This window comes from Ahaetulla prasina, chromosome 3 (genome assembly GCF_028640845.1).
Source record: "Ahaetulla prasina isolate Xishuangbanna chromosome 3, ASM2864084v1, whole genome shotgun sequence".
Lineage (NCBI taxonomy): Eukaryota > Metazoa > Chordata > Lepidosauria > Squamata > Colubridae > Ahaetulla > Ahaetulla prasina.
The window spans coordinates 77,919,191-77,937,006 of record NC_080541.1 but is presented as its reverse complement, the minus strand read 5'-3'; the positions used below and the strand labels follow the sequence as shown (position 1 = coordinate 77,937,006).

Here is a 17,816-nt window from a genome sequence, read left to right as displayed (position 1 = left end):
CCCTTGACTTATGACCACAATTGAGACCAAAATTTCTGTTGCTCAGTGAGACAAGTGAATTTTGTCTCATTTTACGACCTTTCTTGCCACAAATTGTTAAGTAAATAAGTGCAGTTGTTAAGCTAGCAACACGGTTGTAGTGAATTTGGCTTCCCCATTGAGTTTGTTTGTCAGAAGGTCACAATAAATGACCACATGACTCCAGGACACTGCAGCTGTCATAAATATGAGCCAGTAGTCAAGCATCTGAATTTTGATCATCATTTTGCAATGGTCTTGCGAAAAACAATCACAGGTCATTTTGTCCTGTGCTGTTGTAACTTTGAACAGTCACTAAACAAATGGATGGAAGTCGAGGGCTACCCGTAGAATCCAAGGTTTTTATATTGCTCAACTGGTATTATTGAAAGATTTTTCAATAATTGGTTCTGATTTTATCCATGGAAAATGAATTTTCATATCATCATGAAGTTTTTCAGAAAATTATTGTGTAACCTTTAGGGTGGATATATCTTAGGCTAATAGAATTTACAGCTTAGTGGTTTTCTACTTGACAATAGGGTTATTTTATAATGTTGTATAAGCTATTCTCATTCATTGCAAAACAGTATCATTTTTCTGAACAAACAACGTATATTGAGGTCAAATGAATGCAAAGCCAAGAGTGGTCAGATATTAGCTGAGCTGTGTATGAATCTTAACGGAACTGAAGTAATATTGAAACTATTGTGGGAGTACAGTGGTGGGGGGTGAGATAGCTTGAGTGCAGAAAACATTTTCTTGGGCTATGAAACATTGTGCTTTTCCTCTGTGAATAATAACATTAAGTTTGAAAGCATGAAATAAAAATAAATTGTAGTATAGATGTTACTGCGCTTGAATTCTCTGTTTTTCTCTTTCAATATGCATCTTAGTAAAATGACAGAAATATCTTAGAAAGTACTGCACAAAAAGTAGTGTTCATGCTATTATAACCTAGCAGATTATTTTGAAAACAGGACATTGAATTTACTGCGTGTTGTAAGATATTTTGCAACTGAAGCATAGTAGTATTAGTGCTAATTATTGTTACCATCTAAAATAAGACAAGTCTTGAAATACATACTTAAGAATGTGGAAGAGTGCATATGAAGCCTCTTTCGCTCTCTTTTTGGAGGTTGAGAAGCCATTAGAGCAGGCATATTTTTTATAGATTTACATAGCTGCTTCAGAAGCTGTGCCCAGCGTTTTAGTCATGCATACACCCAAGTTGCAGAGACTCCTGGCAACAGGAGTCTCAATCAGTGTTGTGAGGCTGATGTGGCTGTTTTAAAAAGAGGCATTCGTCTGCCCTACCATATATTACAAAGCACCACTTTTGAGCAAATTGCACACAGCTTTAATACCTTCAACTACTCAGCTGTTTTTCAGTTAAAACCAGACTTTGCACTGAAATTTTCAGTGCGCTTCCAGCTAGTACATTTCTGTTCAGATTACATAAAAATTGTACTTTTTTTTTTATGAGAAAGGAAATAAAAGGACAGTTGTTTGAAAATATTGAGATGAAACAAAGTGCTAACAGTTAAGTGATTTTAACAAAATTCATATCAGGAATTGAATCTGTGAATGCTTTATAGAAGTTGACTATGATTGTTCCAAGATAGGATTAGATCACAGTTTGCTGTGGTTGAATGAATCCTCCTTAACCCATAGCCTATTTTAAAAAGATAACTATGCTGTATGGCTGGATGCCAACATCATTTTGAAACATGAAACCCAATTGTGTTATGGATTCTGGATTCATTTTATATAAAGATAGCACTTACAAGATTTTGCTTTATTAAATAAAATACTAACATCTTCCCTGTTTGTTTTTAATGCATTGGTCAAATTTTGCAGTCTTTGATCTACAAATTGCTCAAAACTTAAATCATTATATTCTATAAGGTTTAATTCCCATTCCTACGTGTTGTTTGTAAGTTTTAAAAAATAAAATGCTGCTTACAGTTGCAGGGAATTCCCCCCCCCCTTAAACTATCATTTATAATGTGGCATTTTTGTTTTCAAGTAAAATGAATATGTAGCAGGGTGATTATTTTCAAGACAATAATACACTGCCTTATTGTCAGATAGTGCGTGAAAACAATTATAAAGCAGTTCTTTTGTAATACATTACAAGATATTTAGAAGTTCTTAAAATATGTGCTGATCATATTAATTTATGTTATTTGGACCAGAATATATTATACAGAGTTTTAAAACATTCTGTATAAAACTATGCATCCAAATAAAAATTCTATGGAAAAAAAATGAGGGTTTTTAAAAAGTTTTTTTTCATACTTATTAGGGAATTTTGCTGCATCTAATGCATTATCAATGAGTTTATATATAGAATGAGATTATAGTCTGGAGGGGTGAACAGTTAAAAAAGGAAATATGAAAGAGCCTTGTAATGACATCACTGCTCCTGGAAATTACAGCCTGCTTTCCATGTCTGGTTGTAAACATATTTGAGTATATATAGCTTTGTTTATCACTCAGAAATACTGGTAGTCCTCTACTTAGGACTCCAATTGAGCCCAAAAATTCTGTTGTTAAGTGAGACATTTGCTAAGTGAGTTTTGCCCCATTTTATGACCCTTTTTGTCACAGTTAAGTGAATCACTGTAGTTGATAAGTTAGGAACATGGTTGTTAAGTGAATCTGGCTTCCCCATTGATTTTGCTTGTCAAAGGGTTGTAAAAGGTGATCATATTTATTTATTTATTTATTTATTTATTTATTTATTTATTTATTTATTTATCTATCATATTTGTATACCGCCCTATCTCTCTAGGGACTCAGGGCGGTTCACAGGCAAATAAAAAAGGTACATATAAATACAAAATAAAATAACAGTTAAAAAGCTTATTCTACATGGCCCAATTTTTTAAAAACAATATAAATAATAAAACCCATTAAAACCAATATAAAATTTAAAATCTAATCCAGTCCTGCGCAGATGAATAGATGTGTTTTAAGCTCGCGACGGAAGGTTCGGAGGTCCGGAAGTTGACGAAGTCCTGTGGGGAGTTCGTTCCAGAGGGTGGGAGCCCCCACAGAGAAGGCCCTTCCCCTGGGTGTCGCCAGACGGCACTGCCTAGCTGACGGCACTCTGAGGAGTCCCTCACTGTGAGAGCGCACGGGTCAGTGAGAGGTATTCGGTCGCAGCAGGCGGTCCCGTAAATAGCCCAGCCCTATGCCATGGAGGGCTTTAAAGGTAGTTACCAAGACCTTGAAGCGCACCCGGAAGGCCACAGGCAGCCAGTGCAGTCTGCGCAGGAGAGATGTCACATGGGAGCCACAAGGGGCTCCCTCTATCACCCGCGCAGCCGCATTCTGAACTAACTGAAGCCTCCGGATGCCCCTCAAGGGGAGCCCCATGTAGAGAGCATTGCAGTAATCCAGATGAGACGTCACGAGGGCGTGAGTGACTGTGCATAGGGCATCCCGGTCTAGAAAGGGGCACAACTGGCGAACCAGGCGAACCTGGTAAAAAGCTCTCCTGGAGACGGCCATCAAATGATCTTCAAAAGACAGCCGTTCATCCAGGAGGACGCCCAAGTTGCGCACCCTCTCCATCGGGGCCAATGACTCGCCCCCAACAGTCAGCCGTGGACTCAGCTGACTGTACTGGGATGCCGGCATCCACAGCCACTCTGTCTTGGAGGGATTGAGCTTGAGCCTGTTTCTCCCCATCCAGACCCGTACGGCCTCCAAACACCGGGACAGCACTTCGATAGCTTCGTTGGGGTGGCCCGGTGTGGAAAAGTACAGCTGGGTGTCATCAGCGTACAGCTGGTACCTCACACCGAAGCCACTGATGATCTCACCCAACGGCTTCATATAGATGTTGAACAGAAGGGGCGAGAGAATCGACCCCTGCGGCACCCCACAAGTGAGGCGCCTCGGGCCCGACCTCTGCCCCCCTGACCTTGGGACACAGCAACAGTCATGAATATGAACCAGTGGCCAAGCATCTGAATTTTGATCACGTGATCATGGGGCTGCTGCAAAGATTGTAACTTTGAAAAACAGTCATAAGTCACATTTTCAGTGCCTTTGTAACTTTAAACAGTCACTTCATGAACCGTTGTATGTCAAGGACTACCTGTAACAAGAATTGTATTAAGAGTATGTATGTAATTTCTCATCAAATACATCAGTCAAAATCATAAATTAGTTAAAAAAATTAAGACAGTTTCAAATCAAATATTGTAAATGATTGACCACTTCCTGATTATTTTTGAAACTGAATGGTTCAACTGTGTGTGTATATGCACTCTTGCTCTCTCTTTTATGTATGCCTTTATAATTACATACTCTTGAATTTCATGAAGACGATAAATGTCTTTTTTTGTTGACAGAAAACTGTAGCACAAAAGTGGATATTTGAGACCTGAGAAGACTTTATATTAAAGGAAAATAGGACATTCTTATATTCAGTAAGTAAAATGTTTTGTTTAAATGTTCTGCTTAAATGTTTCATTAATAGATTTACTAATATTAGTTATAATTCCCAAATAAATACTCAAAAAAGAAACTTGTTTAAAATCCTGCACTGTAACTCTGAAATGAGTTACACTAATACTCTGAAAGGAGAAAAACTGCACCTCCTAAAGATAGTATGAGTACTTTTCCATGGTTCATGTTTATAAGTAAGTAGACAGGGATGGGTTTCAGCAGGTTCTGAGCAGATCTGGAGAACCGGTAGCAGAAATTTTGAGTAGTTCAGAGAACCCGTACTAAAAATTCTGACTGGCCCCTCCCCCATCTAGTCTCTGCCTCCTGAGTCCCAGTTGATCGGGAGAAAATGGGGATATTGCAGTAATCTTCCCCTGGAGTGGAGCGGGAATGGAGATTATACAGTATCCTTCCTCTGCCACGCCCACCAAGCCATGCCCACCAAGCCATGCCACGCCCACTAAGACACACCCACAGAACCGGTAGTAAAAAATTTTGAAACCCACCACTGTAAGTGGAGTGCTATCTGGGAACAGAAAGTTTTTATCATGAGGGCTTATACATTTCATTATGAGAGGTAAGGTAAAGCATATTGCTGAGATCTCAAGAACTCATAAATACTGTATTTTTCAGAGTATAAGACACACCTTTTTCCCCCCAAAAAGAGGGTGAAAATCTGGGTACGTCTTATACTCCGAATGTAGCCCCCCACCCAGCTTCTCAAACGGAGGTTTCAGAGGCTAAAAAAAGCATCAGAAACGGAGCTTCAGAAAAAAAGCCCCAAACGGAGCTCCAAGAGCTTAGGAAAAAAAACCCAAACGGAGCTTCAGAGGCTTTTTTTCTGAAATTCTGTTTTGGAGGCTTTCAGAGGCAGAAAAAAGTTTTTTCTGAAATGGAATTTCAGAGGCAGGAAAAAAAGGCCAAAAAAAGCAAGGCACAGAGCTCACAACCAAGGAACCTGTTGCTAAAATTCATCTCTGGGAACAGCTGATTGGGGGTATTCCGGGAGGCCAATCCACCTGCCAATCAGTTTTTTTCTTATTTTCCTCCCCAAAAACTAAAGTGCGTCTTATGCGATATGTTGTTCATCACGCTGCAATCTCAGTATGTCATGGACCATACTAGATCCCATATTTAATATTTTCTAGGAGAGTTCTGAAAGTGTTAAAAAAAAAAGGACATTGTGGGTTTTTTTGCAAGTAGAACTCAAAATGACCTATTGTGAGGTCAATCCACTTCCCGACTTCACTCAGAATGGCCCATTCCAAGGGTTCCTAACCTGTAAAATTGTGTTTGCACCCCTTTCATTTGCTGATATCTAGAGATAAGAAATCAGTAAAAATAATGAGGCTGTGGTAGCTGGCCTGCTAGTGCCCGTTTGTTCTCCTGTTGTGGAGGAAACTCTAGTGATTGATGTGGTCACTTCTGACTGCTCATTCTCTTGATAAGGGTTGTTTGGCTGCTTTGTTTATCAGAAACGTAGTAGCACTGAAGCAGATAGGTGATAACTCTTGAGTACTAGTATAAACATGATGTGAATTCAGCAAACAAGATAGATCCTGTTCTGTGGCAATGGTGATACAAAGAATGCCATTTGTTTTCTATGCTTGCATATTTGCTGTGCTGTTACTTTGAGGAGTTTGGGTCCGTCTTCTCTAGGACATTAAAAGAATGGTTCAGAGCCCTTGATCACCTGCTCTAATTCATTGTGCGTAGCATTTCAAAAGAGAAAATCTTCACAACAATTGAAAGCTGCATGCCATTTTCTACAGTTGGTATTTGAGAAGTTTGAGTTGTTGAGCAATCAGATTTCTGGGTAAGAAATGGCAAACTGAAGACTATGGGGGAATGAAAAACTGGCGTAACAAGGAGAATGCGTAGGATTGCCCACCTGTGCTCAATACAGTAGGTCCCCCAAAAGGGAACGTAAGGCAGCAGCTTCCAGTAGGTTTAGAGCACTGGGAGAACAAGGTAATGGCCATCTTTTGCTCCAATCGTGGTCAACACCTTCAAAAGGACACTGGGTTCACATAATTCCTTTTCTAACGTTTTCGGAAATAGCTTGTTAACTGCTTTTCAGCTTGTAAGTAACCTTTGGATTGACAAATTTTATAGCACTGGGTGAGTTTCTTTCAATCCTTAGCAAAAGAAGCTTTAAATACAAGTTTAAGGACTTGATTTTTTTTTCCTTTTGGAATAAGCAGCAAGAGGGTAGTTAGAACTTTGATTTTGGAAAGTTACAAATGGACTGAGGGATCACTGTGGATATGACCTTGCAGAGGATTGCAAACAACTCAGAGGTGGGTCAGAAAATGTTTAAAGAATTTGCTTCAGGCATGATTGCTGACCTTAGACTTTTTGAACATTACTGAACTTACAAGTCAAGCTCCACCTGCTTCTTTTTTTTTAATAGCAGAGGCACAAGTATTCTATAAATCACTAATAATTTTGCATTTTTAAATTAAATATTACAGAATATTACGTTGAAAATGAACTTTTAAAAATACATGTATGTCTGTTTTACAAAATGTTTAAATTAATCTTATCCATTGTTATGTAAAATGTTGATAAAATTTTATAATTTGCTTTAATTCAAGTAAAATGCATGTCATTCATTGGGCTTTTAGAAACGAATGGGAGGAAAATGGAAGAAGCTCTTAATTTCTGAATAATGTAACAAATGATAGCTATTGATCATATGGCAAACTGTTATGAGACATTGGCAATACATCAGTATCACAACCTAACAATTAAGTTTGGCTTTCCTTGGAAATGCTGTCTTTCCTGGCATATCTGGTGGCATGGTATGTACTAGTATAATCATAATCTTTTGAATTTCTATGGGAGAGAACCTATTAGTAAACTTAATGAACCTAAGCTAATAATACAGTTTATTTTCTTTCCACGTATGCTTGCAAATCAAGTCCTGTTGGCTTCTGCCAAACATTCATGAATAGAATAGAAAGCTGAGTAATTTTTGCAGATGATGCACCATGTAATTCAATGCAGAACAATATCACACTTTCCTTTACATCAAACACTTTGAAGTACTAGCAGATAGAATCAGTTTTGTAATTTGCTGTCTGCTATTTTTTTTTTTTTTTGCATTTGAACCATAAAAAAAAATATCACAGTATGTGGTTTATATTTGTTCAAGAAGTTATAATTAAAGGCATGGTTTGATGCTGGTTTATGAATAATAGGTTGCTTTAAAGGTGGTTTCTCATGTCTGACTTTTGAATCCCGGCATGTTATAGTTCGGTATTATGTCCCAACTTGCCCATGCAGGAGGAGACTGGAGCAGAAGCTTTAAAAGAAAACAGTGCTTAGGGTAAACTATGTTTGCCTGTTTTTTTCTGCTTTTCTCTCCATGCCAGCAGTCTTCCTTCTGTAGCCAGCTTCTTCCTGATTGCAAGATGGAGTACTGTAGTCTGAATTCCTGCGCCATGCCAGATATTTACATTTACTTAATAGGAAAAATGCCAATGTCATTAAAGCACAATTTTCCAGAATACTTGTATTATGGAATGTGCTACCATAGTATGTAGCATTAATTTCCACTTTGAATGGCATGAAATGCAGGCTACACAATTCATGACGGATAAGAGTACTTACAGTACAGTGATCGGTAATGATGTTGGCTATGTATTTCTATTTCTAAGGCAAATATATTTCTGAAACTAGTTTCTGGGAAGCATGAGCAGGAAAGGGTGTTACAGTATGTTCCTGTGCTCTATGTGGGATTTCAGTAACCACTTGGTTGGCAATGTGGCAACAGAATGCTGAACTAGAAGATTTTTGATATGAAACGTTGATGTTCATGAGGAAAACTAGAAATGTTAAAAAGAACATACTGGCAAAACAAACCATCCCAAAAAGGAAGTCAATCCAAGAACAATCTCCTCATAAAAAAAAAGAAAAGCAAGAGTCCCCAGTCAAATTTCCTTCATGCACAAAAGATTGTAAAAAATAGAACTAGCATCTCACAATAAATAGAAAGCAGACCCACAGATTCATAAATAAGTTCTTCACTGTTACAAGAAGTTCAGAAATTCACTGCAACAAGAATAGAATTTCTTTGTTCTTCTCCAAGGTAGACTCTGATTTGTTCAAGACATTATGACTAAAAATAGTTTAGCATTATATATGAATTTAGACATTAGCATATTCTTTTATTCTTCTTTTGCGTATTGGATTAATTGAGTAGAATAATGCTGGGTGGCAATTTCTCACTCAGTCATATGACAGTTTCGAAAATAAAGCGCTAGTCAGAATGAAACTACAATAAAGTTGTATTTTGATGTCTGAGTATCTGATGACTGGAAAATAAAATCTGCCCATATAAATTAGAGAGTATTTTGTAGGCTAGAGAATTGAAACGGAAGGAAAAAACACTCTTTCCACAATCTCTGAATTAATCTTCCTTTGTGCAGTGCCATTTGTTGGAGGAATGGACACTGATAATATCTGTCAGTGCCCCTTTTAGATGCCTTAATGCTGTCCTGGGAATACATAAATACACAGGTGCAAGGATACTGAAAATTTATGGAGGTGCAAAACAAAACAAAACTCTTTGTAGAATATTATTTTCTAATATTTAAGCAAAGTTGCAAACCATTTATATAAATACCAGTATGATATGTAATTTAGGGTATATGAAAGTAGCTTGCAACAAAGACTTTGCTTGTTGGAAGCTTGCTGAGAAGGCGCAAATGATGATCACATGACTCTGGGATGCTACAACCTTTATAAATATGTGCCTGTTGCCAAATGCCTGAATTCTGACCATTTGACTGTGGAGATGCTGCAATGTGGTTGTAAGTGTGAGGACTGGTTCCATTGTAATTTTGAACGGTCACTAATTGGTTAAAAGTCAAAGACTACTCAGAGCTTTATAAATCAAAATCAATTTGCATCTAGTACAATGCCTATAGTATACATACAGCACCGCTAAAATAATTTCACCCATCTGTTTGGATTTCTAGGTAGAGTCTGTTGCCATAATTCAGCCTTGAGGTTACCTGTGGTTGATTTTTATCTCTACCTCATAACTTCGACTAGCTGCTAAAACTGAGTAAGAGTCCTCTGACCGTAGTCTCCATCTAGATCAGGGCTGTCAAACTCCTGGCCTGCGGGGCGGATACGTCACACACTGGCCATGCCCACACCCGGTTTAGTGAAGGGGAAAAAAGTCCCAATACGTCATGTGACGCTGTCATGATGACGTGAGTTTGACTCACCTGATCTAGACGGAAAAGAATCTACACATCTTTGGTCTGCTTCTTCGGGGGTGGGTGTCACTTGCCCAGAACCTGAATAAGGGCCATTGTCAATTGTAACTGTTTTTTTGCAACTCTTGTCTTGCTAAAATTCAATTTCAGTATGCAAATTAAATTTGAGACACAAAGAAATGCAAAGCATATGTCTGAGAACTGTAAGTAAACTGAGTAGACACTTGGTAGGCAGTGAGGATTATGTTGTTAAACAGTCCAGAAGATCCATAAAGTTACAATGATAGTTTTCAGTTTCCAGAATCAAACTATTTTGAAAACAATTTCTGTGGATGACCTCTGATGATTCTTGAAGTATGTGATACTAAGGTGTTTATCACATTCAGATTATGGCTTTTTAGATGTTTATTTTTTATTTGAATATATTTATGTCACAGAATATCCTGATCTAGAAAGATCTAGAAAAACTAGAAAGTTGAAGAATATGAAAGTCTAAAATATCTGCCTATCATAAATACTTTTAAGGTCATCCTTTCAGGGGGTGCCCCCCACCCACCGAAACTCATAACATGTAATGCAACAATAAATATCAGCTATAATAAAAGCTGTGGTAATTTCCAATCCCAAAGTGTTCAGGTTTTTCTTAAATTAAAATCATTCCTTTAGAGAGACTTTGGAAATATAGTAGCTTTGGAAATGCAGTACAATTAGTATAATGTAGTCATTACTTAAATCATCTAACTCTCCAGTCAAATGATTATGTTCTATACGACTTGAAATTTTTGAAATATCTTTAATTAGAATATATTGTTGCAGTCCAACATGGATGTCATTGTTGATGAACAATGCTGGCAACAGTAGACTTTACATAAGGCAACGGTCACATTGTACAATTGCTTTTTGAGTAAAATATACACTTCTTAATATTAAGAAAAAGTGAAGTACACTTCTAATCATAGCTAAAGGGAAAGGAAGTGACTATGAGAAATATCTACTTGTTAAATAAATGTTAGTGTCTTCCTATTTTAATATCCTTTCTTAAGAGTTAATGTTTAGATACTTAATCTTTAGTTAATTTCAATTCATAGACAGATACCTTTGTTTTTGGTGGCTGTGAAGCTTAGCTATTTATGCATGCCCTTGTCACACCTTTTAATCAGGAGTGAAATCTAAAAATTTTCCCTACCGGTTCTGTGGGTGTGGCTTAATTGGTGGGCATGGCTTGGTGGTCAGATGACTAGGTGGGCATGGTCAATAACAATAAATAATAAAAATAATAAACAAAGTATACAAAACAATAAGAGGTACCAAAAAACAACTTTCACACTTTACACACATACAACACAACACAACACAACACAACTGACTCACACACAATGTAAAAGCAGCTTTACTTCACCCAAAATGGCCTCTGCAACAAGCAGGAACCTCACACAGCCACAAAAAGCTCAAAAACCAACTTTTACACTTTACACAGACACACAACACAACACAACACAACACAACACAACAGACTCATACACACACACAAAATGCCACATACAGCTTTGTGAGATTTTGTGTGTTTGTGTCCTTAGAATGAAACACTACAGAAACACACCAAATCTCAGAAAGGTGCACAAATATTTTATTATTTTATTTTATTTATATTTTTAGATAAAAGCAGTTAAATTTAAAACTTCCTTTTAAATTTAGACATAGCAATTTAAAGTTAATTGCTATGTCTAAAAAAAAATAAAACTCTTTAAAAAATCCCCATTTTTTAAAAAGCTCCCCCCCCAAAAAAACCCCAGTTACTTATTCAATTCAAGGGACAAGGCAGGCAGATTGAGTTGCTCACCGATGAGATGGATTGCAGGCAGGCAGATTCAGTTGCTAGCTGATGCAATTGATTGCAGCAGCTGAAGCAAAGCAAGGCAGGAGCGAGCCCGAAAGAAGCAGCAAATAGGCAAGTGGGGACTGGGCGATTCTGTGGGCATGGGCAGGGGGGTGGGCAGGGATTTTTGCTACCAGTTCTCTGAACTACCCACCCCCATTGCTACCGGATCACGTGATCCGGTCCAAACCGGGAGCATTTCACCCCTGCTTTTAATAAACAAAAACATATGTAAGGAAGTATATTTTCTCAGCATTATTGCCAGTTGTCCAATAGAACAAGTATATTGCTTTTTTGCTTATATTAAGCTCTGAGTTTCTTTCCTGAGCATACCCGCCAATCTAATCTATAAATTAGGACAAAGAAAAATAAGACACACCTTAAAACTCCAATTAGTTTTCTGAAAAGTATTTGGGCCATGTTGATGGAAAAACATGGAAAAAAGGCAATTCTATATATGTGACTTGAGAATAGTCCACTGTCAACTACTTCAGAGGCTGATAGTACACCTGGATTAAACAAATCGTTTATGTACTCCAAATTGTGCTAACTTAAGTCTTAGATGTTATATTTTAATAGTTTATAGCTTCAAAGTATTTATTGGCTTATGCATGTGTCTATATGCATGGAGGTACATCTCTTGTTTTCAAGAAGACTCAGGGTAAAAAAAAATGCAGAAAATGAAATTTTGACTAAGTATATGGAAATTGGGGAAATGCGTTTTGGAGTCTTTGGTCATCTTCTAATGAACATTTCCTCCACTCTCCTCACATAGTGGTGGACGAGTACTATACCTGTTTTTGCTCCTTCCCTTCGTTTGCCTGTGTTTGGTAAACAGAGATGATCAAAAATAGCCTGAAAGCTGGTAGAAGGCTGTTGTAGAAAGACAAACAGCAACAAATAGAAACATGAGGTTTGTTGTGACCTATTGGAGTGTTTCTCTTCAAGTGACAAAAATCGGAGCAAAGTTGGCTGAATGGGGAAGCATAATTGGAAATAAAGAATATACAGTATCAGTCAATGAGAAATATAAACATTATATTACAATAATTAGCAACTTCAAGCTTTGTGAAGATAAAAATAAATGTAGTTCAGAAGAGAATACAATTCTCTGAATTGTTCTAGCTCTGTAGATCCTTTAAGGAAAAATGCTGACTGTTGCCTGTCAATATAGTTTATATGGTTGGAAGGCTAAGGTATTTTTGTCATGAAAGTCATTATGAGGGCGTTAAATGCTACAGGTTATGTTAGTCAATTCTGAGTCTTGTTTAATGGACCTCCTATGCACACATACAGACACGCAGGCACATACACATACTCAGAGAATTTGTTTGCCTGAAGTTGTTTTGAAGTTCAAAAAAATGACATTTAAATTATTTTTGCTTTCCATCCATTTGAACTAGGTAAACTAAGTATAGTCTGCCATTTAATTTAGACGTTTGGCCACTTTCATGTAAACTGGCGTAGTGGTAATAATGGGTGATGGAGAATAGCAACTAGGAGTGATAAAGAGCATCCTAACGGCCTACAGGGATACATAGGAAGTGAACAGGGTGTTTTGTCCCTCTGTGGTTTTGGGTGTCTTTAATGAAATGACACTGTCAATTTTGTGTGTATATATATATATGGTTTGTACATAATTCTTCAGCTTTACTTGCTTTAAGGATATAAAGAAATTATTTAGGGTTGGTTTTCTGCTGGGTTTTTTGTTTGAAGGTGCTTTGGTTGGTTATATTTTGTTTTGGAGGGCATTTTTATAGTAATTAAAATTGAAAGCTTCACAAAAATTATAGTGTTACAGCATATTTGGCATTAGTAAAGTTTGTTCCAATTTATGCAAAATGTCAGCTCATGTACCACTTTGCAGCTCACTGAATTCAAAAGCAAAAAGGTGCTTTAGAGTGTGTGAGAGACACTCATGGAGTACCTGTGGTTGCTCTCTGCAGCAGCACATGCGTGTCAACATTAAATACTAAAGATTAGGAGATATATAGAATAAAATAAGAATATTTTTGGGATGGCAACTGAGGTTATCTCTGATCATAGAACTGGTAGTAACAAATTTTACATTTCACCCCGGGTCATATGATCATTTTTTGCAACCTTCTGACAAGCAAAGTCAATGGGGAAACCAGATTCACTTAACTACCATGTTACTAACTTAACAAATGCAGTGATCCACTTAATGACTGTGGGAAAGAAAGGTTATAAAATAGGTCAAAACTCATTGTTTTGCTTAGCAATGGAAATTTTGAGCTCAATTGATACAGATAGTTGAGGGCTATCTGTAGTATTACAAATTTGTCTTCCTTCTGAAATATCAGGCATTAGAGGAGTTATCTTAAAAATAAACCCTCTACTTCAATTGTTCTGGTTTGGCAGTTTATTTTAAAAAGCATGATTGTTTTTCATACCACAATTGTGTCTATACTAAGAAGCACTGGTACAAAAATTGTAAATTAACTGATTTATCTCAAAATTAAATTTAGTAGGAAATGTACCTATTATGAGTTATGTAAAAATAGTGATAGATTATAGGTTTATGCATGTATTAATTATATATTAATTATTAATATGTGTTTTGTTTTTGCTGCTAAGCATTTTATGCATATGTGGTTGGATGCTATTAGAATGCCAGAATCAAATGAACCTTTGGCATGAATTAACACGGTTATATGGTCCTTTGCTCTTAGAAAGATAGCAGTTGCTTTGCATGTTCCTGAATATTTCATTTTCTATAACTTAATTGCGGCACACCCTCAAAAGTATTACGGAAATGGAGGATGATACAATCGTGCCTCAAATTATATCTGCTTGTACTATTGATACTAGTAAGTAAAACAGATTGACAAAACAAATGATACAATCAAAAGCTGGGTCTTTGCAGGACATTTTTCACAAAGCAGTGCCACAAAGCAGTGCCTTTATAAAATGACTTCTGTTACCTAAGCAGTATTCAAGAAACAGTATTAACACCAGGAACACATAAAAACTATTTATTGTGAGAGAAATACTTGAACTCAAGCTGTATTAGAGGGGAACAACATCCGTCTCATTTTTCTGTGTTTAGTTCTACCATCTCTAAAGCAGTATTTTTACTGGGAGCCTCTTTTGTCTTCTTTGCATTCAAAAATGGGAAAGTGAGGCATAGCTTGGGTTCCTAGAAGTCACTGGCAAAAGGATTGGAAGGAAAGGCCACTGTGTAAGGAGAGCATGCCCAATAATGTTTATTATGTTTATGTGATTAATGGAAGAGAATGGCAGTGAGCAGCTGGTATGATGAAATTCCAAATGAACGTAATTTAAAAGTAAACCATCATCCTCTCTGTGTGCAAACTGAAGCAGTTGTAACTTGATCTCATCTGTGAAAATGAACTCTCTTATGTTCTTTTAAGATCAAGTCAGTGCTTGATAATATGCAGATTAACGCCAAGGCCTGCTGAGCTCTCCTGTCTATAGATAAAGCAAATGGTTAGATAAAACAAATTATTTGCCCCAAACAAGTTGGATCTTATACAAAGAATACAAATCTAGACGTATTTGCTTTGGTATGGATCTTTTTTTTTTTTTAACTTGCATTATTTCAAGATAGAAATGAGTTTTTGTTTAAATCTTCGCTTTTCACCTTCTGAAAAATCTTTGTAGAGTTGTACTTTTAGTAGATATTTTAATAGTAATTTGAGGTCTATTTAGAAATATTTAGGGGCATTAAGAAATTTTGGCTGGCATGTTGGCTGACAGACACTAGGAGATGTGCCTTTTCTGTTGTAGTGCTAGCCCTGTAGAATACCCTCCCCTCCTGAGATTGGGCTGGCCCCAACTCTGCTGACCTTTTGGAAGGCCTTGAAGCAGGGGTGAAATACTCCCGATTCGGACCGGATTGCCCGATTTGATAGTGATGGCGGCGGGTGGTTCGGAGAACCGGTAGCAAAAATCCCTGCCCCGCACCAATGCCCAGCTGAGCCGTGCGATCATCAGACTTTTTTTTTTAACTTTTAAAAGCATTTATTCTTCGGCTGAAAAAATGCTTTTAAAAGTTAAAAAAAAAGCCTCTGATGATCGCTCTGCCGAAGAGGTTGTAGAAAAAATGCTTTTAAAAGGCTCCTCTGATGATCTCAGCTGAGTTGCCTGATTGTCAGAGGCTTTTTTTCTTTTAAAGGCAAAAAAAAAAGATTTTAAAAGAAAAGAAAAGCCTCTGACGATCAGCCAACTCAACTGGGATCATCAGAGGAGCCTTTTAAAAGCATTTTTTCTACAACCTCTTCTGCCGAAGAGGTTGTAGAAAAAATGCTTTTAAAAGTAAATAAAAAAAAAGTTGGCCCCCCACCCAATCACATTAAACCCCCCCCATCAAGGCACACCCACAGAACCATTACATTTCACCACTGCCTTGAAGACCTGGCTATATGCTTCCACCTGGGCTCCTGAGTATATGAGGGATCCCATTTATTGGCTGGTTGGTTGGTTCTATATTGTCACTGACTATATAGTATTTAATTTCTTTTTTAGCAGTAGCACTTAGACTTGTATATCGCTTCACAGTGCTTTACAGTCCTCTCTAAGGGTTTACGGAGTCAGCATAATATTGCCCCCGACAGTCATGGTCCTGTTGTGTCTTGTCCGCTCTCACCGCAGCCGGGGTCTGCTTATCTGCTCCCGAACACGGAGGAATGTATGCCTCCCGGCCCCAGTTCTGGCTCCATGCCCAGACAAGCTGCAGAGGAGGGGGCACCTCCCGGTCCCAGCCCTGGCTCCATGCCCAAGCAGGCTGCAGAGGAGGGAGCATCCCCCGGCCCCAGCCCTGGCTCCATGCCCAGGCAAACGGAGCAGCTAGACCCCCCCCCCTCCTCCACAGCATGTGAGCCTGAGGAAAGTTTACTTCCAACAACAGCTGATTGGAGTGACCCTCGCATCAGAAGATTGGATAGGCGGAGGCAACAGAAGGAAGGGAGGGGCAGGCCTTAATGAGTGCTGAGTCATGGCCTATAAGTGGGAGGGGCAGATATGGCGGAGGCAGGGGGCCGTATCGCTCTTTGGGAGCACGTGTTCGATGTCTAAAAGTGATCACGTGCTCCGGCCCCTCAGTCCTCACTCGTTCCCCGGATGGTCAAGACCCTCAGAGCTTGGGTCTTCGGCTGATGCTTTGCAATGCCCGGTCCGTGGTCAATAAGGCTCCCCTGATTTGTGATCTGATTCAGAAGGAGTCCGCGGACCTTATGGGCATTACGGAGACTTGGCTGGGCACAGAAGGGGGTGTACCCCTGGTTGAACTGTGCCCTCCGGGCTTCCGTGCATTCCATCAGCCGAGGGCCCAAGGTAGGGGTGGGGGGGTGGCGGTTGTGATTAAAGAAAGTCTGGAGCCGAGGGAGTCCACTGTGTAAGGAGAGCATGCCCAATAATGTTTATTATGTTTATGTGATTAATGGAAGAGAATGGCAGTGAGCAGCTGGTATGATGAAATTCCAAATGAACGTAATTTAAAAGTAAATAAAAAAGTTGGCCCCCACCCAATCACATTAAACCCCCCATCAAGGCACACCCACAGAACCATTACATTTCACCCCGGGTCATATGATCATTTTTTGCAACCTTCTGACAAGCAAAGTCAATGGGGAAACCAGATTCACTTAACTACCATGTTACTAACTTAACAAATGCAGTGATCCACTTAATGACTGTGGGAAAGAAAGGTCGTAAAATAGGTCAAAACTCATTGTTTTGCTTAGCAATGGAAATTTTGAGCTCAATTGATACAGATAGTTGAGGGCTATCTGTAGTATTACAAATTTGTCTTCCTTCTGAAATATCAGGCATTAGAGGAGTTATCTTAAAAATAAACCCTCTACTTCAATTGTTCTGGTTTGGCAGTTTATTTTAAAAAGCATGATTGTTTTTCATACCACAATTGTGTCTATACTAAGAAGCACTGGTACAAAAATTGTAAATTAACTGATTTATCTCAAAATTAAATTTAGTAGGAAATGTACCTATTATGAGTTATGTAAAAATAGTGATAGATTATAGGCTTATGCATGTATTAATTATATATTAATTATTAATATGTGTTTTGTTTTTGCTGCTAAGCATTTTATGCATATGTGGTTGGATGCTATTAGAATGCCAGAATCAAATGAACCTTTGGCATGAATTAACACGGTTATATGGTCCTTTGCTCTTAGAAAGATAGCAGTTGCTTTGCATGTTCCTGAATATTTCATTTTCTATAA

General features: G+C 38.0%; 1 protein-coding gene across 18 annotated transcripts in view; it reads left to right on the top strand.

The window, feature by feature from the left end:
- The window catches only part of ATXN1 (ataxin 1), a 249,417-nt gene that overhangs the window by 37,374 nt on the left and 194,227 nt on the right, over window positions 1–17,816 (top strand). For 16 of the 18 annotated variants that reach the window (XR_009154529.1, XM_058177821.1, XM_058177820.1 and 13 more), the window contains one exon: window positions 4,386–4,463. The exons of the other annotated variants lie outside the window; for them this stretch is intronic. The gene's annotated coding sequence lies outside the window, so the exon portion shown is untranslated. The remainder of the gene's footprint in view (window positions 1–4,385; window positions 4,464–17,816) is intronic. 18 annotated transcript variants of the gene reach the window in all.